Source organism: Spinacia oleracea, chromosome 4, assembly GCF_020520425.1.
Source record: "Spinacia oleracea cultivar Varoflay chromosome 4, BTI_SOV_V1, whole genome shotgun sequence".
NCBI lineage: Eukaryota > Viridiplantae > Streptophyta > Magnoliopsida > Caryophyllales > Amaranthaceae > Spinacia > Spinacia oleracea.
The window spans coordinates 131547706-131569836 of NC_079490.1; the positions used below are offsets into that span (position 1 = coordinate 131547706).

The 22131-nt window shown below is 32.6% G+C and overlaps 1 long non-coding RNA gene across 4 annotated transcripts; it reads right to left on the reverse strand.

Moving 5' to 3' along the window:
* On the reverse strand, positions 1-4641 carry LOC130459190 (uncharacterized). Of its 4 annotated transcripts, none has more exons than XR_008918405.1 (7): positions 4311-4641; positions 4091-4226; positions 3566-3731; positions 2860-3072; positions 2578-2775; positions 2408-2489; positions 1-257 (listed from the first exon to the last, which is right to left on the reverse strand). It is a non-coding gene; the product is annotated as an uncharacterized lncRNA (long non-coding RNA). The 4 variants fall into 4 exon arrangements; XR_008918407.1 differs by having other exon boundaries at positions 3570-3731; positions 4130-4226; positions 4311-4640; XR_008918404.1 differs by having other exon boundaries at positions 4130-4226; positions 4311-4639.
* Between the last annotated feature and the right edge of the window lie 17490 nt (positions 4642-22131).

The window sequence follows — 22131 nt, forward strand, 5'->3', positions numbered from 1 at the left end:
TAAAAAATAATAACTGGTGTTTTGTATACATATATATATATCCCAAAACCAAAGTGCACGTACTACATTCAAATATACGTTCCAATTTCAATGTACGCATACATTTTAATGTAAACGATTGTTCTATAACAACTAAACCACCTCGATCAAGCGCGCTCAAGCCAATAGTAAATACTTGCGGGTAAAACACTTAGCCGGTTGCTCACGAACCACATCAATTTCCTCACTAGTATAGGCGCATTCCTCGGAGTGTAGACCTTTACAAAAACAGAAATTTCAACTAAGCATTAGATTAAATTCAAATTAAATATCACACTTTAACATTCAAGCAACTAATAACAATGTCCTAATAGTCTTGGAAACTTAAAGCTAAGCATATTAATCATGTAAAAGGTATAAAATGAATTCTTAGGTTATGTAGCTCAAATTTGGGAGCGAAAATGTCATTTTAGCCTAAATAAAACCTATAACGACCCAATGAGCCTTAAATGTGCGTAAATAGATTGGAATGAGTCTTAGAAAGTTAAAACTATGCATATTAAACATGTAAAAAGTTTAAAATGAGTCATTAGGTTCTTTAGTTCAAAGTTGGGAGCGAAAATGTCAATCCAGCCTAAATAAGACCTATAACGACCCAATGAACCTTAAATGTGCATAAATAGATTGGAACGAGTCTTGGAAACTTAAAGCTAAGTATATTAATCATTTAAAAGGTTTAAAATGAGTCCTTAGGTTCTTTATTTCAAATTTGGGAGAGAAAATGCTCATTTTAGCCTAAATATGGCCAATAACGACCAAACAAACCTTAAATGTGCATAAATAGATTGGAATAAGTCTTGGAAACTTCAAACTAAGCATATTAATCATGTAAAGGGTTTAAAATGAGTCTTTAGGTTCTTTAGTTCAAGATTAGGAGCGAAAATGTCTCATTTTAGCCTAAATATGACCTATAACGACCAAACAAGTCTCAAATGTGCATAATAGATCGGATTGATTTTTGAAAAGTTAAAAATAATCATATGAATCATGTAATAAGTTTGAAATTATTTTTTAGGTTTGTTAGTTCAAAGTTGGGAGCGAAAATGTCATATTAGCCTAAATATGACCTATAATGGCCAAACAAGTCTCAAATGTGCATAAATAGATTGGATTGAGTCTTGGAAATTTAAAACTAATCATATGAATCATGTAGTAAGTTCGAAATGAGTTCTTAGGTTCGTTAGTTCAAAGTTGGGAGCTTGGGAGCTAAAATGCCTCATTTTAGCCTAAACATGACCTATAACGACCAAACAAGTCTCAAATGTTCATAAATCGATTGGATTGAGTCTTGGAAACTTAAAAAAATCATATTAATCATGTAATAAGTTGGAAGTGAGTCCTTAGGTTCGTTAGTTCAAAGTTGTGAACGAAAACGTCATTTTAGCCTAAATATGACCTATAATGGCCAAACAAGTCTCAAACGTGCATAAATAGATTGGATTGAATCTTGGAAACATAAAAATAATCATATTAATCATGTAATAAGTTAACTCTATATATGTCATTTTAGCTCTATATATGACCTATAACAACCCAACGAACCTTAAATGTGCATAAATAGGTTCGAATGAGATTTAGAAACTTAAAACTATGCATATTAGTCATGTAACAAGAATCAAATGAGTCCTTAGGTTCTTTAGTTCAAAGTTGGGAGCGAAAATGTCATTTTAGCTCTATATATGACCTATAACGACCCAACGAGCCATAAATGTGCATAAATAGGTTCGAATGAGTTTTAGAAACTTAAAACTATGCATATTAGTCATGTAATAAGAATCAAATGAGTCCTTAGGTTCTTTAGTTCAAAGTTGGGAGCGAAAATGTCATTTTAGCTCTATATATGACCTATAACGACCCAACGAGCCATAAATGTGCATAAATAGGTTCGAATGAGTTTTAGAAACTTAAAACTATGCATATTAGTCATGTAATAAGAATCAAATGAGTCCTTAGGTTCTTTAGTTCAAAGTTGGGAGCGAAAATGTCATTTTAGCTCAATATATGACCTATAACGACCCAACCATGCCACCTATTCCCTTGACACGCCGGATTTACTGTTTTCCCGGCGGATTTTGGTTGTTTAGGTAGTCAAATTTCAGATTTGTCGCTGGAGTGAGACTTAGTGAGAGAGGTGAGATCTTAGAGATAGGTTACCCATACAATATTTTATATCAAATTGCATTCACTTTATCTCTGTTGTTGAATGTAACGTATTTAAACAAATTCAGTTTTTGAGTGGCAACTTCCATAAACTTTACCATAATTCCATCCCAAGATGACAGTTATAAACTTGTAATGAGATGCTACTATAAGTTCCCATTTTGCACGCATCACTTTTACTACAGTTTACCAAGAGAAAAGATCTTACCTCCTATGACATCTAAGGGTGTAACTCTTGCTTCATGTCCTGACAATGTCCTGATAAGCTTGAAGTCTCGAGATGACCATACCTGATGAAATAGGGCAAAATGATACAAAACACTCCTTGTAACTTAACAAAACAGACTACTGAGAGTAATTGAGTGCCAAGTCTCATACCTTAACAGTTGTATCATATGAAGCAGTGACCAAATAATATCCCTCCTGAGGCTCAAATTTGACCTGTGAAATAAGCTTTGAATGGGCAGGAATTATGTACAATGACTTTTTCTTTCTCAAGTCCCAAATCCGACAAGTGTTATCCTCAGAACCAGTGGCCAAATGATAGCCATTAGGAGAGAAATCAACTCCATAAACCTGAGAGGAAAAAGAAAAAACCTGAGTCAACAATCAGGGTTAGCATCACAAAAATAAATGTTAATGACTAGAGAAGAAATTTACAGGTTTGATGTGGCCTTCCAAAGCAAGAATACTTCTCAGATGGATGGAAGGCAATACGAGCTAGGCGGTCTAAATGACCTTCAAATGTTCTCAATAAAGTGCCATCTGTGTTCCACAACTTTGCAGTACGATCAGCTGAGGCAGTTGCTACATTGTCACTTACAGGAGAAAATGCAACATATACTCCATATCTTGGCAACCCCACTAACAGAGCTAAAGAAACAAAACAAGCAATAAACAGACCATTAGTACTCCCCTTCAAAAATGACAAACCAGTCTCATAATTTAGGGCAATGGCCCCGCAATCATGGCTAATTGAATGCACAGTTAAGCACCATGCTCTCCATATCTTGACAGATACAACAGATTAGTCAGCTCAATTGTCGATCTAACTCTCATAATTTATAAATCAAGTTGGACAAATCAACATACACGAATCTCATAATAGCATAACAGGAGACATAATCAGAAGATGGATCTAGTGTTGCTGGACTCAAAACACTCAATCCACCCCCACCCCCGCCCCGGCCCCGGCCAGAACAAAAACAAAAAAGACAAAGACAAAAACAAAGGAAATACACTGCATATCGTGTGCACATGAAGAAGTAAACAAACCACCAATCAGCTACCAAGCTCATCATACAACAAAACAGTAATCAAGAAATGCCAAAACAAACAAAAAATTGGTTGAATGAGATGTACTTACCTACCAAAATCTCACAGCTGGTTTCCCATATGAGGACTTTATACAGAACTTTTTTACATTCTGAGGTACTGACTTGATTGTTGTACGAACACGTCCGGATACATTATCCCCAAACTTTGGTTTCATTGAAGTGATCCATTCTCCATGATTTGTTTTAAACTCATACCTGATAGAGATTTTAGCAAGTCAGAATAATATACAAGAATCAAACCCCCACAAGTCCATAGATTCCAGTTAATAAAAGTTAAATCTATAGCAGCTAGACCGTCGAATAAGCAAACATCAGTATGCAATTTCATTGTAATTCAAAATAAAAAATACAAATTCCTTTCTCCTAAGAAGCCTGCGGGCATTAACAATCAGTATTACTTAAACACCTAAGTACCTAATCAAGTCCACATTTCAAGCTAGGACATAAAACATTATCGAGCTATAAGCTAACTTCGAAGGGAAGGCTCAAGGCTCAACAACAATAGATAATCTAGAATGGAAAAAGGCTAAATAAAGTTTGACAAAATGCTCAACCTAAAACAGGTAGAAGCAGCATTCGCTGCAGTTGCGTACCATTCTTCTCAAAAATGGATAACGCCAAATAAAAATTGGAATTTTCAACATACAGGTCTACCAGGAAATAGCAGCTTCAATCTTCCCCCATGAACAACTTGCCACAAAAAAAAAAATTAATATAAATGAACAAACCCTAATTCTGAAAACGAAAATCAAGAGGGAAAGGGAAGAAAGTTACTTGCAGCGGCGAGGATTGACGGAGAAGAGGGTTCGCGAGCAACAATATCACTTGGAACCACCGGCCGAGGAAAGTAGCTTCGTTTTTCGAGCAAGGATGGACTTCATTGGTGGTTTTTCGAGCAGGGAAGGTGGTTTTTTGAGAAAGGGACCACCGGTGAGGAGGCGAGGAAACAGACCCTTGCTGGAGTACCACCGGCAACGGGAGAGACCCAGAGGCGACGGTGACTGGCGAGAACCACCAGCGACGGGCGAGATGCAGGGAACGCTGAGGGAAGAAGAAGGGAGTGGGCGCGTTTGAGATGAAATATTTGGTCTGAATTAACTTTGAAGCCGAAGAAAATTACTAACATGTTATTGCAGGGGGCTTTTACACGTATGCTGCAAAATAAAGGGGTTATTGCAGGGGGCTTTTACTTTGTACGCTGCAAAAAACTCTTTTGCAGAGGGCAATTAATTTGTACGCTGCAACAACCCTTTAAAGGGTTTGACCCACGTTGACCTACTGGTTGTTGAAGCGTATTAATACATGTACGCTGCAACAAGGGGGCTGCAACAGGGGTTTTTTCTACTAGTGTACTCCTTACTTATATCGTCGAGTTTCTCCAAAACTAACATGTACTCACGAATATTTGTGTACCTTACCCCTTTAGGATCAATAAGTAACACCTCGCTATGGCGGAAAACTATTACTAAAATTGATGTAAAGGTTATCCAAGTAAGTGTTATTTTGGCATGGCACCTTTTAACTCAATTTTTAAAGTTTGGAACTTAAGGCTCTTACTATGTTGGTTAGATTTTAAGTGAACTAAAATTCTTAAACATGCAACATAATCAAGCCACAATCTCATGCATAATTAAGACATATTTAAAGCAATAAATAACTTAAAGCATGCATAAGATATAAATGTGATCTAGTATGGCCCGACTTCATCTTGAAGCTTCAACTTCAAACTCCATCTTGAAAATGAATTGGAAACTCCATCTTGAATTTCACCACGGGAGGCGCCATTTTCTTCAAATAGGATATGCTATAATTGAAACTAATTACAACTATTTGATGGTATGCAGACCATATTTAAAGCAATAAAACTTGGTACTTTAGACCAATATTACATTCAAATTAATGGTACACAGACCATATTTACTGTCCTATTTGGGCCATACTAGTCACTTTTCATAACCTGCAAAATAGTACATTTACAATATGCCATTCACCCATTCATTTATCAATGAATGACCCACATAGCTGGTTTGTAGAACATATTATGCATCACATAAATATTTGCAGCAATTAATCAAGGCTTCCAATAATCTACAAATTATTCAATCCTTATTAATTCTAATCAAGTTGTTTTAACCTTAAAGGAATATAGACCTAATCAAGAGTTTATGATTAAAACGCTCCCACTAAAACCAAGAAATTTACATGTTTTACTAATTTTAAACATAAAATTGTATTTCCTAGTCCAACCGGAAACATAAAAATTTAATTAAAATTTAAAGCTCGTATAAATTATTATTTAAATCCTTTAGATTATTTTCAGTTTCTTAAATTAATTAATTTAAACTTAATCAAGGTTTTAATTTTAGTAAAATAAGTAGTATAAATAAAATTAATTATAATTAAATTATTCATAATTAAATTCCGAGAAAAAAATTAAATTACGAATTTTAAATTTAATTAAAATCGTTTTTCCAACTGAAAATCAAAATTAAATCAAAACGAAATAATCGGGTCAAGACGAGGCCATGGGCTCCCGCCCATGCCCCGTCGAGTACACGTAGCAGCAACGCCCATTGGGCTGCCACTCGACTGATCGCATAGCAAGGCACGAGCAGCCACGCGTAGACGCAGCAAGCCGAGCCAGCCACGCCTACGCGCAGCAGCAGCTCGCTCGCATTGGCGAAGCATCCCTCGCTAGGCGAGGCAGCACTCGCTGGTGCGGGGCAACGCTCGCTGCCCGCGCGCGCAGCCTTTGCTCGCTTGGTGCCTTGCTTCTCGCCCCACCCTCCCACTGCTCGCAGCACTCGACGCAAGGCAGGCTGCTGCCTTGCACTCTCGTGCCACGCCCTTGCTCGCTGCATATGTACCGCATGGGCGACGAGCTCCCTTGCTCGTCGTCGCATGCCCGCACTATACAACACCCCTTAAGGGTAACACTTAACGTCCATTGCTTCGTGCAAGATTCGTGAACGGATTTTATAAAAATCAAAACTTTATTATTTAAATTTATAGACGAATTAATAAATCATATTAATTTCATAAAGTTAGGGCGAAAAATCGAAAATTTATTATTCAAATTAATTTCCGATCAAGTTTATTTTTATGGATTCAAATCTAGGTCATAAAATTTTAAATTTTTTCAAATTTAACAAATTTTATGGTGGTTTTTAATCATGGATTCCTAATTAAATTGCTAATTAATTATGAAAATCAAATTCTAAATTATTCGAATTTCAACAAATTAATTACAATTACAAATTAGGTTGTATAATTAACAAGCTTAGGCATTAAAATTGTTAAACATATACAATAGGTCAATCATAGATTCAAGATTTACAAACAAGAATCGCAAATATTTAATTTGACATCTTAAAAATTATAAATTTTGCGATCGAAAAACTAAAACCACCGAAAAGTCATAGTTAGGCTTCGAATTTGGGAATTCTGGGTTCGGCATCAAATCTTTGATTTTAGTCAAAATTTTAAAACGCCGTTTACATGCGAAATTCACTATAAAATTATACGATTCCGACCATTATTTACTAAACTGCCGAAAATCCTGCGAACATATAATTAAATAATCGCACGAATTTGCAATTAATTACAAAAATCGAAATTAATCACCCCTTTAATTCATTGCAAATTTATAAAATTTAACCATGTTAACTATAATTGATTATGGAATTAATTAGAGGCTCGTGATACCACTGTTAGGTTATGACAAATATAAAACATATATTTCATGCGGAAAAACCATAAAGCCAAGAATCCAAATTAATTGCCACATAACAATTAGCATAATTTAGGATGCATACATTCGAATCGTGCCTTCCCTAGCTGCTCCCGAACCGAACAAGAACAAGTTTAAGACTCCAAGAGTAGTCCCTCCGTAGATAGTCGTCCACAACACGTTCGGATCCGCCTTAGATTCAATGAACTAGAATTTAGCCTAAGGTTTTATGTTATTCGGTTATAATTTTGTGGCAAATTATTAACTTTAGTTTTTAACTTAAAACTATATGAATACTTGAATTGATGTATTATCAATTGTGATTGCCATCACTTATTTATAGGGTAGGATTATCGGAACTAGAAACCTACTAGGATTCAACTATCTAATCTTATTAGAATTAGATACCAATTAAATCTATTAAGTTAGTGTTTAACTCAACAACTAACTCTAGTAGTTTTAGGAAAATAATCTTTAATCGAACTAATCCTAAACGCTTAAGGATTCGATGCATGCACGAACTCAAAGCACACACACGCACAACCCATGAAGGGCGCTGGGCGCGCGCGCGCGAAGCTCGGCCCAGCAGCGCTGGCTCGCAGCCCATGCTTGGGCGCGCCAGCCTGCTGGCCTTGCCTTGCTCGCTAGGCCTGGACTTGCGTGCTGCTTGGCTGGGCCTTGCGTGCCTTGGCGGGCTGCTGGCTCGCCTTGCTGTGCGCGGGCCTCGCTAGGAGCAGGCCTGGCTTGGTGCTGGGCCTTGCGTCTAGCAAGCTCGTCCGATGTTTATTTCGTACGACGCGCTTCCGATTAATTTTCCGATTCCGGAATTCATTTCCGATTCGAACAATATTTAATATTTCCGGTTCCGGAATTAATTTCCGTTTCGAACTAATATTTAATATTTCCGATTTCGATAATATTTCCGATTCCGACAATATTTCCGTTTCTGGCAATATTTCCAATTCCGGCAATATTTCCATTTCCGATAATATTTTCCGATACGTACCATGTTTCCGTTTCCGGCAACATCTACGACTTGGATAATATTTATATTTCCGATACGATCCATATTTCCGTTTCTGACAATATCATCGTTTCCGGAGTATTCATAATTTTCCTTTTGACGATTTCAGCTCCCACCGGAACCGAGATCTGTCGGTTCCGAATATCCATAAATAGAGTATTTAATTCACTTAAATACTTGATCCGTTCACGTACTATTTGTGTGAGCCTACGGGTTCAGTCAAGAGTAAGCTGTGGATTAATATTATTAATTCCACTTGAACTGAAGCGGCCTCTGGCTAGGCATACATGCAGTTCACTTGATCTCACTGAATTATTAACTTGTATAATTAATTAATACTGAACCACATTTATTATATTTAACATTGAATGCATACTTGGACCAAGGGTATTATTTCCTTAATCAACTTTCTCTCTCCTCCTGCGGACTATCTCATTTTCTCCCTGATCCTCTTGTTCTTCTACATCTCTCGTGCCAATCATGGAAGAACCAATTTATTCATCGTCATCACAAATTTGTAGTCTGGTAAGTTGAATTTATTCAGTTAGTTTTGTATTTTTGCTTCAATTCAATTTTCGATTGAAATTTATGCATTTGATTAAACCTTTCAAGTTGATTTTGCTCGAATTAGGTGTTTTCTTTTGATTTTGTGGAATTAGGTTTATTTATTGGAATTCGATTGATTCCGTTGTGTAGTTTCCTTGTATGGAGTTCATTCGATTCAATCTTCCGATTTAGGGTATTACTTTTGATGTTTTTGATTTTCTGGAATTAACTAGGTGTTTTCCTCAAATTGAGTTAGATTTGAAGTGGTTGATGTTGTTACTTTAGTTTTACAAGGTTGCGATGGGGAGAATGGAGTGTGGCGTGTTATTTGTACATTCTCCTATTTTATGATTCTTTACTTTTTAATAGGTATTATTTACTTTTCCGAGTTCTTTATCTAACAAATGAAGGACAAATTATGTTATGTATCTATATTTTCTTCTTCCATCTGATGCAACCAGATTTTCCAGAAATTTGAGTTACCTAAATTTGTATTCCTTCCTCCTTTGTGTGGTTGTATTGTGATGATTGGTTTGTTATAAATTTTATCTATGATTTTCCCCTTGAAATGTTTTTATGGTTTCCGTGTGGCACCTATGGAAAATGAGTAACATTTTGAGAATCAATCTCCTTTTCCTGCTATGAAATGAGAGCTCTATAGATTTTTGGTTGGTGTCTTCTCAAGCTTATTATGGTTCAGGTTAGAGTATTATTCTCTTTAGCTTAATTTATTTGGTCGCTTCATGAATTAAGGGTATTGAAAATGAAGAAGTAGTCTAATGAACTTGCAAGGCTTAGTTAGCTTCCTACTTCTTTCAGCAAGATGTCTAATTTGGAAGAATTTGATGCTTAGGCATGCGGAATATGTGGTCAGATAAATGATGATTTTGACAAGTTATCCAATCTGCAGATATTGAAGCTAATACTATGCCAATGCGCAGAGCTGAGGTATCTGCCTCTAGTTCTTCAACTTTAGTGGAACTATATGTTGCAGATTGTCATGAACTAGTGAGTATACACGACCTCTTTAATCTTGGGAGATTACAAGAACTACGACTTGGAAACTGCAACAAAGTGGTGGATGTTCCAGGTCTTGAATGTCGGACTGGTTTTGTCAGACAGTTGTGCATTTTGTAACTCATCCAAACTTTGCAATAAAAAATGTGATAATTGCTGTTCTTTCTTATAATTGACTCATCCTGTGGGTTGAAAAAAGGCAATGACTTCGGGCTTTTATGCTTATTTATTGCTCTCATTTATCACCGCGTTGTTCAATATACTACTTTTGGTATTTTCTAATTCACTTTTGAGCAATATTAATTTACTTTTGAGACGTTCTGATTTACTTTTGAGATACTTTGATTTACAGTCGAAATATTTTATTTCTTTTATTTATTCTATATGAACACAATAGCCTACTAGCTGAATTGGTAGAGCATTGTGAAAATGCATAAAGATGTGAGTTCAAATCTCACATAGGTTCATCTTTACTTTTTGTATTATTTTATTTACTTTTATTTACCTTTACTTTTGAATTGTTTTGATTTACTTTTTTTGTTTTTGCTTTACTTTTATTTATCCTATTAAAAACACTAACCTACTATCTCAATAGGTAGAACATTGTGCAAATGCACAAAAGATGTGGGTTCGAATCCCACGTAGGTTCATTTTTCTTTGACCTCCATATACTCCAATACTCACAGTTTTTATGTCGTGCAAATACTTTTGAAAATTTTCTGATTTACTTTTGAGATTTTTTTAATTACTTTTGAAAATTTTCATTTACTTTTTTTTTATCAAACTTACATGATACTAGAAAATGTAGTTCATATAAAATTTGATTCACATACACAGTTAGACTGATTCTATCTCAAATAAAACGATAGACTATTTTACACGGGTAAATAACCAACCTATAAATAGCTTTCTACTTTTATTTACTTTTTGGATTGGTTGATTTACTTCTATGTTGAAAAAAATTACTCTGACCTCTGACAACCATATATTTATTTCTTATAGTTATCTCATATTGTGGATCGAGAGATGAAAGTTAATGAATCTTTCCTCGATCATTTGCGACATTAAACTTCAAAACTCCTTGATTTAGTTTAATGTATAATAATTGTGTTGTATTTTAGAGATAAATTTACTTTTTAGTTATTATGATTTACTTTTTAGATTTTCTTATTTACTTATGAGTTTCTTTAATTTACTTTTGAGTTGATTTACTTTTAAGATTTACTTATTTACTTTTGAGTTTCTTTAATTTACTTTTGAGTTTATTATCTACTTTTGAGTCTCTTTACGCATGTAAATCACCAACCTATGTAGGATTTGAACCTACGTCCATGTGCCATAACACATTGCTCTCCCATTAGAGCTAATATGTTTCGATTTAATATTCAAGGAAAATATAACAATCAAAGTCCCGATTTCAGACAATGTAAATAACTGATAAGAAGCATATGAAAATCCAAAATTTCAATCAATTATTTGAATAGCACAGTAATCATTTAGCAGCCTAAGCTAAAACTGTGACACATTAAAGCTAAGTAACACATTTAATAGACCAGAACATGATAATATAACAATCAATCTTTCCTGATTTCAATGTCAATACATCACAGGCTTTTAGCGGACTGGTAGGAGTTGTAGTGTCAATGGAAGTACAAAATTACAGTGAAAGAAGCATAAACAGAGCGCTCAGGAGCATTATTGTTTTTGTTGAATTGTAAAAAACTGAGGATCAGACACACTATCAACCCTGTTGATCAGGTGTGCATATGTTTCAGAGAAACGCCTATAATTCTCCTTTGTTGCTGCATTTATTTGCACAATGTTTTAGTTGGTATGTCAACCAAGTGATGGAGATCGATCAAAGGACCAATATCTGCACAAAATGCTCAATATTTGTTGGAAAAACGTTGGCCTGTGTTTTGAATTTATAAATGGGGCAACCTCAACTGCATTTGAACTGACGTTTACTAGTTAGTCTGGGAGCTTCAGACTCTGAAATTTATGCAAGCAGACCAAGTCAAAGGAGTTGAGATTGTCTTGATTGTATTGTACTGTCTTTGATGCAAATCATACAGCCAGCACTGGTTAGTACTAGACTAAGAATAACTCAACAGAATCCCTAGTATCAAGACTCGATTTTGGAAAAAAATACCCACCCGAAACTGAACCCAAATCTGAAATAAACTAACCATTCTGAGCTAAATTGAAGTTAGAGAACCTTGATGATGATGCATGCTCTTAAATGACCTTGAGAACTCCTACATGAACCAATTTAAACCCGAATTTCAGATATCTCAGCCAAAACCAAATCGAATGCATACCTTGAAATCGAACCTAACAAAGCACCTAAAAAAGGATGCAGAAGAACTCCAGTCGAAATGAAATTAGGTCCACTACAAGAAAAAATCAAGTATCCACCAACAAACACAAGGCAACACTGGCAGTAGTTTGTTATCGATGTACTTTTAGAGAGATTTTGTTTACTTTCATAAAGATTTTGCTTACTTTCATAAAGATTTCGTTTACTTCATAAAGTTTGATCACACCTAACATATCAATATCAATATCAATGTTTGGAGTCTAATTGGTTTACTTCTACTAGATTTCTATCCAATTTTCAACAATGATAGAACTGCAGAAACAATTATTCTTCAACTTCAGCAGAATTTATAAGCAACAGTTTTGGATAATTTAAAGATGAATAAAATTATCTAAAACTCGATGAAGCATAAAACACATAAAACTAGACCAATCCTTATACCTAGAAATTGATTTTGACCGAATTTGCTCCAAAATTCAATAAAATCAAGCGTGAAAAATCTTAAATGACTCAAAAATCGTTCAGCATCATCTCTCAATGTTAGCACAAAATCGAGCTCCAAAATTAGCACAAAATCGTGCTACACAATTCACTAAAAAACCAGCTAATAACTCAATAAATCATACAAAACCATACTTCGCAGCTAATTGTTGAATAATATAAAAAGATTTAGCTAAAACCAAAAGAAATTGCTAGTAATACATGAGTTCAAGATAAATTATGCAGATCCAAGTGAAAAATTTAGCATCGTCGAATTAGATTTTGCGCAAAATTGAGTGAAATTGAATCGAGTTATACCTGAGTTCAAAATCAAAGCAATTTTCTGGAATTTGATGAAGAAAGGCTTTCGAAGAGCCAAAAATCGCGCGTCACTTTTCTGAGGAAGATAGAGAAACTCTGAGATGTTTTGAGAAGTAGATACTAGAGAGAGAAACACGTGTTTGGGAGAAAATTAGATTTTGTGAGATTAAACCTCAGCTGTCCATTCTATCTAAATCCTACTATTCTCAAAGGTTCCCATTAAAGGGAGGTTCTCATCTTAAAAGAGGTTCTCACCAGAACCTGTTCCTATATATATATCCAAAATACTAAGCCTATTAAGTAAGACTTCCTAATTGCTATTAACTTCCATAACAATATATGAAAAAAGGCATGTGCATTCAAAATGCATATATAGAACTATAGAATGATAAAAACATTATATATTTCATAATTAAGTGTGATTACTTCCTTTTAAACTAACTGTATATTCTCAGGTAAATTATGTGGAATATATACATAGATTAATAAAGTGACCATGCACCTCCCATGTGATGAGTAACAAGAGATCATGCAAGCTCATTTTAAATCATACTTTCTTTTAGCTAGGAGCTCGTACACATTCATTAAAATATTTAAACACCATATTTTATATCAAATTTGTCCAATCAAAAACCTACTTACATAATTGGGTATTAGTACGTAATATTTTATTATTCCTTATAATTTCATTAGATTAATAATTAGAACACCCATTCTTTTAAGCCCTATATATAGTCACCCAAATGCCTTAATCTTCTTCAACCAACTACAATACTTGCTGAACTTTAATTATATTAGCTTTCAACTCTTAATTGCTTTATTCGAAAATCCCCTCTTTGTATTTTAAAAATGGCTAAATCTATGTGCTTTCGGATGCCCGTATTGGCGATGTTTGTGATGTTGATAATTTCTTCAACCTTCTTCTTAGGCAGCCATGCACGTATCCTTTACGACAAGGATAGAAAAAATATTAGTAGCAACCAAATTCTGCATGAGCTTGGGTTCCATGATGTCCTTAAATATCAACAACAACATCCGATGTGGATCAACGGGATCGTACCAGAGCGCTTATCTCCCGCAGGACCCGACTCGCAACACCACGCTGCTCAGTCCCCTTCTATACATTAAACCAATTAATGGTAAATATATGAAAAATAATCCTTCATGTTCTAAATTTATCTCCATCCTCTCCACCCATTTTTTTTTCACAATTTTGTGGTGTATGAGAAGAAATTTTATCAAACTAGATTTTGTCTTGTAAGTTCACATCCAAAAGAAAAGGTATGTAACTTCTTCGAGAGATAACGGGTGATACATTATACGTTATGTAATACCGTCCTAAGAGAATACTATCCTGTTATTAGCTTATTTTTCATTTTTTCAAAAAACATTTAACATTGTACCCTGCTATGCAAGACCTTCCTAAAAAAATATTATCCTACTATGTAAGTATCTTTCTTGGATCCGACTGTTTGTAAAAGAGGTGATACTTTAATAATATGCATGGTAAAAATGTTGTAACATGAGATCTATCAAGAATTAAAGTAAACGACATGAATCTTGGTGTACGTGTGTTATTTTAATAGAAATTATCATATCTTTTGTTTTTCTATTTAATTTTATTTAATATAACAATTCAACGTACTTATCATTTTAGATGCAATCTAGATTAGATATTATGTACACAAAATAGTATTTTTTTGTACTGGAAATCTCTATGACTACCTAAGTCAAAACTTGAGAATTCAGTTTTAATGTCCATCTATAACAACTTAAAAGTCCTTCCATGTTTATACACTCTTTTAAATTTTACTCGTAGTATTTTTAATATGAGTTTTCTTACATGGTCTTTTTTATTAGTTGTCTTTGCTTAATTTGGTAGCTAGCTTCTTACGAGTATTAAGGACGTACTTGTGTTTGATCAATAGAGCCTTCTTAGAAGATTTTCTCAACAAGACACCCCCGAGCTGCCCGAGATTGGGCATGCTCTTGTGTAGTTTATACATAAAAAAAGTCCTATCGTAATATTTGAGTTTTGCATTATTTACATAATATTCCCTCCTTATTTATTTAAAAGATACACTTGATCGAGCACGGGGATTAAGAAGAAGAATTAAATGAAATAAAGTAATAAAACAAGTGGGGTTGGTTAGATATTTTAATAGGTAAAACAAGTGGGGACCATGTCATTTTAGGAGGTGGGGGGTGAGAGTGGGATGTAGATAGATTATTTAATTAGATGGTGAGGTTGATAAGTTACTTAAAATGGCAAGTGTATCTCTTAAATAAATACGATCGGAAAAGGCAAGTGTATCCCTTAAATAAATACAGAGGGAGTACTATTAAACCATTTATTTGTTGTGACTTCTAAGTAATTACTGTATAAATAAATATATATACTTCGTACAAAGTATAAATAAATAAATTAAAGTCAAAAGTTATTTTATTCCTAAAAACCCAACAAATTATCTTCTACACTACAAGAAATTGTACTATTAACGACGGGAAATCCCTTCGCTAAAGGCCAATAATTGTTGATTAACGACGGGATTTTCCGTCGCGAATCGGTAATAAAAGGGGGCCGTCGTTAATGGAAAATCTCGTCGTTAACCCGTCGTAAAAGACATTTGCGACGGTTGTTCCCGTCTTTATTGGCTTGTTATCCCCGTCGCAGAAGCCCTTTTGCGACGGGATATTTACCCATCGTTATTAGGTTGTCATAAAAGATACAAATTCTTGTAGTGTGCTAATACCAAATAAATGAGTTAGCTACTAGCTAGATTAAAAAAAAGTATAAATAAATAAATTAAAGTCAAAAGTTATTTTATTCCTAAAAACGCAACACATTATCTTCTATTCCGTATTACCAAATAAATGAATTTGCTACTAGCTAGATAAAGATTATCAAATTAAAAAAATAAAAAAAAAATACATGACAAAATAACGACATTCCATTTTGACGAATCTTTACTTTATAGATGCCTTTAATCTGTTGTTTTAGTTAAGATAGATACACCAAGCCCTCCAACCACCATACTAGCACAAATTCTCAAGTAATCTGGAAAAAAATGCACTGTATTATTTAGGAATGACCAGGATAATTTGATGGTGCAGACGTGTGTACATAGATATAGGTGTATTGGGAACAAAACGACATAAACAATTCTAACGTATTTCATTAAATCCCGAGAAAAAAAGAATAAAAAGAACAATTCCCTTGAACAAAAGAACAATAAAGGTTCTGTTTTTCGCGTTTTTATTTGATTCGTTGTTCTTCTTTCGAGTATATATATTTTCCTGGGTTTTTATGTTTTTGAATTCAAAATGTGAAGAGGTGAGAGAAAGCGCCAACTAGGTATTCTAAAATGGTATTTAGAGAGAGAAAGTAATTATAAAAAAATTCTTAAAATTCGTTGATTTTTCTGCTTCAATATCAAATTCAGTTGATTCTTCTTTTTCAAATTTGAATTATACAGTTGATAATCAGATTCTGGGAGGTAATTTTTTCAATTTTATAATAATAAATTGTTTGTTTTTGATGATTTTGATTTTGTAATAATCGGGGTTTTGAAGATTTTGACTATTTTGATGGATTTTGTAATAATCGTGTTTTGATGATTTTAATGGATTTGATTATGTAATAACACGTTGATTTCGTTGATTTCGAAGATTTTGAAGATTTTGATAATATAATTACGTTTTTTTCCATAAAATAACAGTTTCACGTATTTAAAGAACATATGCTCGTATTAAAAGAATAATTTCATTATAGTAGAAAAATAGACCATTTGCGTTTCATAATTTGTTCTTTTTTTTTATTGTGTTCTTTTTCTTACTATTTTCAATTTCATTTGCGCTTCATAATTTGTTCTTTTTACTTTATTGTGTTATTTTTCGTATTATTTTCTATTTATCCTTATACGTTGATTTCATTGATTTCGTTCATTTTGAAGATTTTGATTATGTAATTACACTTCTTTTTTCCAGAAAAGAACAGTTTCACGTAATTAAAGAACATATGTTCGTATTAAAAGAACAATTTCATTATAGTAGAAAAATAGACCATTTGCGTTTCATAATTTGTTCTTTTACTTTATTATTGTGTTCTTTTTCCTATTTTTTTAATTTCATTTGTGTTTCATAATTTTTTCTTTTTATTTTATGGTGTTATTTTTTATATTATTGTCTATTTATCATTTTTTCTTTTGATTGTGTTCTTTTTGTTGTTATTATACATGTTAACTTATTATTTTTCCAGATATTATGAATAACTAGTGTGTAGCCCGGGCGATGCCCCGGTTGCTACATTCAATACTTAAAATTTTAGATTTTTCCTGAGCTCAATATTTGACCAAAATACATGTATTTCATAAAGTAAAAACATCCATGAAGTTCGTCAATTACAAAGACACACTACATCATTTATCATGCTAAGTAATTTTTCAATTAGATCATTTTACCATTTGTGTAATTTGTTTTCCAGTGGAACAAGTTCTTCAAATTATTAAACACCAAATTATATATTATATAAAATTTACGTCAACATGTTTTTCTTGTTTTAATGCTATAATTATTATTACTTTTTTCAAAATAGTCCAAAGAAAATAAAATGTCATGTAAAAATTTAGTTGTGTTTAGACTTATGTTAACATTTATTTATAAATTAATGTGAATAAATAAACAACAATTAGTGGTTGGTTAAGATGGTAATGAAACTTATCATCTACACATGAGGTCTTGTGTTCGAATCTCATTGCATTAGTTTTGGTTGTCTATGACATGGCATAACACTCGGTGAGTGAATGATGTGGCGTAAAGGGAAGAGTACTACGTGCCACATATACATTTTTCACAACGCCTTTTAATATATTATATAGATGTGCTTGATAATTCAGAACAGAATGATGCTAATGATGATTCAGAATCACATGCTGTTGTGGGTCTTCTTTTAGTGTCTCTATTTGTTTTTTTAGTCTTTTCATTTGTTCTTTTTACAATATTTTGTTAAAAGAACAAAATAAAAACACGACGGTTCTCATTATGCACTCTTTGAGAAATTTTCACTTCTCCTTCTCATTTCTTCTTTCATTCTAATTCCAATTTTGTCATTTTCCATTTTCAGCAACTATATATATAATATTGTACTTGTGAATCAAAATCAGTAGTCATTGTAGAATTTTAGAAATACATTCTAGAGAGAGAAAGAGGAGAGGATTTATATTCTCGCAACAGAAGAGAGATATTTTGAGAGAGAAAGTGTGATATAGTGAGTGAAAGAGTAAAAAAATATATTTTCTCCTTATTCTCTCTCTAAAATTCCTTTTGAATTGTTTCGCCTTAGTTGAAAATGAGTGAAATAAGCAAAATTCTACTTCGAATTATGTAATTTTCGAAAAAAAAATCTGATCAACATCAAGAGAATCGCAAGAGTGCATGATAGTTTTCGATAATTTTTCTGATCGAAATCAGTTTTTGAATAATGTAAGATATTCATGCTACTGATGAGTTTTGGTCGAGTATTTAAGGTACACTTCCATGTGCTTACATATACTATTTTTATCAAATTGTAATGTTCTTTTTCATAAGTTGATTTTTTCTGTCTCACTCTATATAATTTGTTCATATGATGTTCTTTTAAATCTATAAAGAGTTCTTTTTTATACAAGTAATAATAATAATAATAATAATAATAATAATAATAATAATAATAATAATAATAATAATAAATCTTTGTGTGACTGAATTATTAACGTAATTAAGTTTAAAAATAACAAATATACGTTTTAAAAGAACATTAATCTCGTTTTAAGTCTAACATGATTAAAGTTTTATTTATTAAATTATAACACACTTTTTATTAAAAGGATAAGTTATACGAAAAGAACAAACACTACGTTTAAAAAGAACATAGATCTCATTTTAACTCTTAACACAATTATCGTACTTTTTAAAAAATAACAAATAACAGTTTTAAAAAGAACAGAGATCTTGTTTAGTCCAAAACCATTAATGAGTTTATTTTAAAAAAATAAATAAATTGGAACACAATTTATTAAAGAACAAATTGCACTTTCTAAAATAACATAGATATGGTTTTAAGTCTAACATCATTAACACAATTCTTTAAATTTACAGTTTTAGAAACAACATAGATCTGGTTTTAAGTCCAACAAATTAAATCAACGTTGTTTAATCTTCTTTTCTTAATAGAACACATGATGCGTGGGAAAAGAAAAAATAATATTTATAAAAGAACATAGATTTTCTTTTAAGTCCATCAAAATCGTATTTTGTTCTCTTATAATATTTACGTTGCTTATGTTGTTTTTAAAATTAGTTTTTTGTTCTTTTTAAATTATTAACTTTTTTATAATTAGAACACTAAATGGTTTGAAATGAACAAATACACGTCACTTTCATTATGTTCTTTCGTTTGATAAGGAAAAAGAATTTTTTGTTATTTTTCATGGATTTTGTTATTTTTTCCTTTATATTTTCCTTTATTTTTATTTTATTTTATTTTTGAGTTTTTGTTATTTTATTTTTCTTTTTCTTTTGTTCTTTGTGTTTTATAAAACAAATGTTGTTGTTCTTTTTTTTAATTATTTTGTGTTCTTTTTAACTTTTTTTATAATATAATCGATACTTATTGCATGATTTTTTTGTTGTTTTTCTGTTGCATTTTTCACATGATGTTCTTTTTTAAAATAGTGGTTCTTTTTAAAGTTTATCAGGAGAGAGAATATGTTATTTTCATTTTTTTTACATTTTCTTTGGTTTTTTAATATTAGTGTGTTTTTCAGGTTTTGGTTAATGTTCTTTTCGTTTACTCTATTATGTTCTTTTTGTTTAGTTTATTACGTTCTTTTTCGTTTTTTGCGTTATTTTTGTTTTTTGCGTTTTTTTTTAATGTTTTTGCGTTTTGATGTAGGTGCACAGTGATTTATGTGCACGCCCCCACACCATCTGCGCGTTAAGAAAAGCAGTCAAATGAAATGGAGACTTGTTCCTTGGATTTGTTTTCATGGCACACTATAAAATTATGCATCAATTAGAGATGGATTTTGAGACGGATACAATAAACGTCTCAAACTTGAGACGAGTTACTAAATTTGGTCTCTAAATTAAAATTGAGATGGAATTTCATATGGAGTTTCAAAAATTCCGTCTCAAGTTTGTAATGAATTTGCAAAAATTCCGTCTCAAATTTTTTTGAGACACCCTCTATAGGGACGCCCTATTTCCGTCTCAAATCTGTCTCTAAGCATTATTTTGAGACGGATTTGGACTATATAGAGACGAAATTCCTCATCTCTATAAAATGATTATTTTGTAGTGGCAACACTTGCTTTTGCATAGAGTTAAGTACTTATACTAAGAAAATGTATAATGGAAAGTTAAAGAGTCATAAAATGGGATTTTATAACACTCCATCAGTCTCTCTTTACTTGGTCCACGTAATTTTACAAAAGATCGAATTTGAGAGAGTGAGAATATATTAGAAGTGGAGAAAAGAAATAGGTAAGTGATGAGGGTGGTATCCAACTCAAGAAAAAAAGTTACATAAAAGAAACAGAGCAAGTAAACAAAAAACCTCCTGCTAATTAAAACGAAAAATTAGATCAGTAAAAATGGATGTTGGCGGTATATAAAGTGTACAGTATAGTTAGTGGGAGAAATTATGTTTTGGGGAAAGGGATATTGAAATTTGTAATCCTTCGTTTATTTTATTAAGTGATACATTTTTTTTGTTTAGTCTTCGTAGGGTTTTTTTTCGTACTTTTTTTGTATTTTTCCTCCGGGGTTTTGAAAGCTTTTGAATTTCGAAACAGTCGCCACCAAAAAATTTAAGGGTCGCGTTTGGAAAGACCAAAGTTGACTCTTTTGTGGATAAGGCATTGAATCTTAGAAACGGGATGGGTGAGATCCGGGCAAGGGAACGAAGTGATTATTCCGCGAGCTTTAAAAATTGTATTCGAGCACATGACAAGAAGCATTTTCGAATAACGCTAGTCATGACACTATGTTGGTTTGAACTTTGAATTTAAAACATAGAATTTCTACTTGCATCGTGACCACTTCGCTTTAAAGTTAATTTGAAGGAACCTAAGGCCGGTTTGTCCAAGAAATTATCTTTGTTAAGCGTGATGTAACTTTGAATTTTGTTGGATTTCGCATGTGAGGTGATGAAAGCAATAAACAAGTAAAGCAACATCACAATAAGAAAAGGAATTATTGAAAGTGCGTACAAAACACATCACCCTAAAATAAGGTGAGTAAAGAGTGCGGAATTGAAATTGCAATAGTAAAGGTGCGATATTGATATTCGATATTGAAAGGTGCAATATTGAAATGCGATATTGAAAGGTGCGATATTTAAATTGCGATATTGAAATACGTTATTGAAAAGGTGCGATATTGAAATTGTACTAGTGTATTTGAGATCCGAACGCCAAACGACTACTTAATAATAAGTGCGTCCGACACGGATTCAATTCTAAAAATCTCAACTTTAGGACAAGTTGCTTATCCAAAAGTGTCTTAGATTTTGGTAATTGAAATTGAACTTTGAATATTGAATCTTGGATATTGAACTTGAACATTGAAATTAGGAGTCTTGAATCTCAAAGATTAGACCTTTTAATGTTAAAAATGCCTCACCTTTAATGTGCTCCGTAACTTGAAAATGATTATAGTTTAAGGAAGTGATTACAAACAATCTTAAACATCATAGAATCTCGAAAATGGGACTTGTATTTGAACATTGAAATTAGGAGTCTTGAATCTCAAAGATTAGACCTTTTAGTGTTAAAAAGGCCTCACCATTAATTTGCTCCATAGGTTAAAAATGATTCTAGTTCAAGGAAGTGATTACAAACAACCTTGAACATCATAGAATCCGTAACTTGTACTTGAATCTTAAAAAGCGTTGATTTTGTAAAAATATGTGATTGTTGTAAGTAACACTTTTGAGAGCAAAAGTGTCAACTTTACTAATCATTTTTGGAAGAAAAATTGAATCTTGTGTGGCATGATGGAAATGGTGTTTTGGACAATCATTTGGAGAGGGTTTCAAGAATGAAACCTCCCAAAGATGACACATTTTGTATGATTTTCCGAGTTAATCAAGGGTATGAACCATAATGATAACATCATA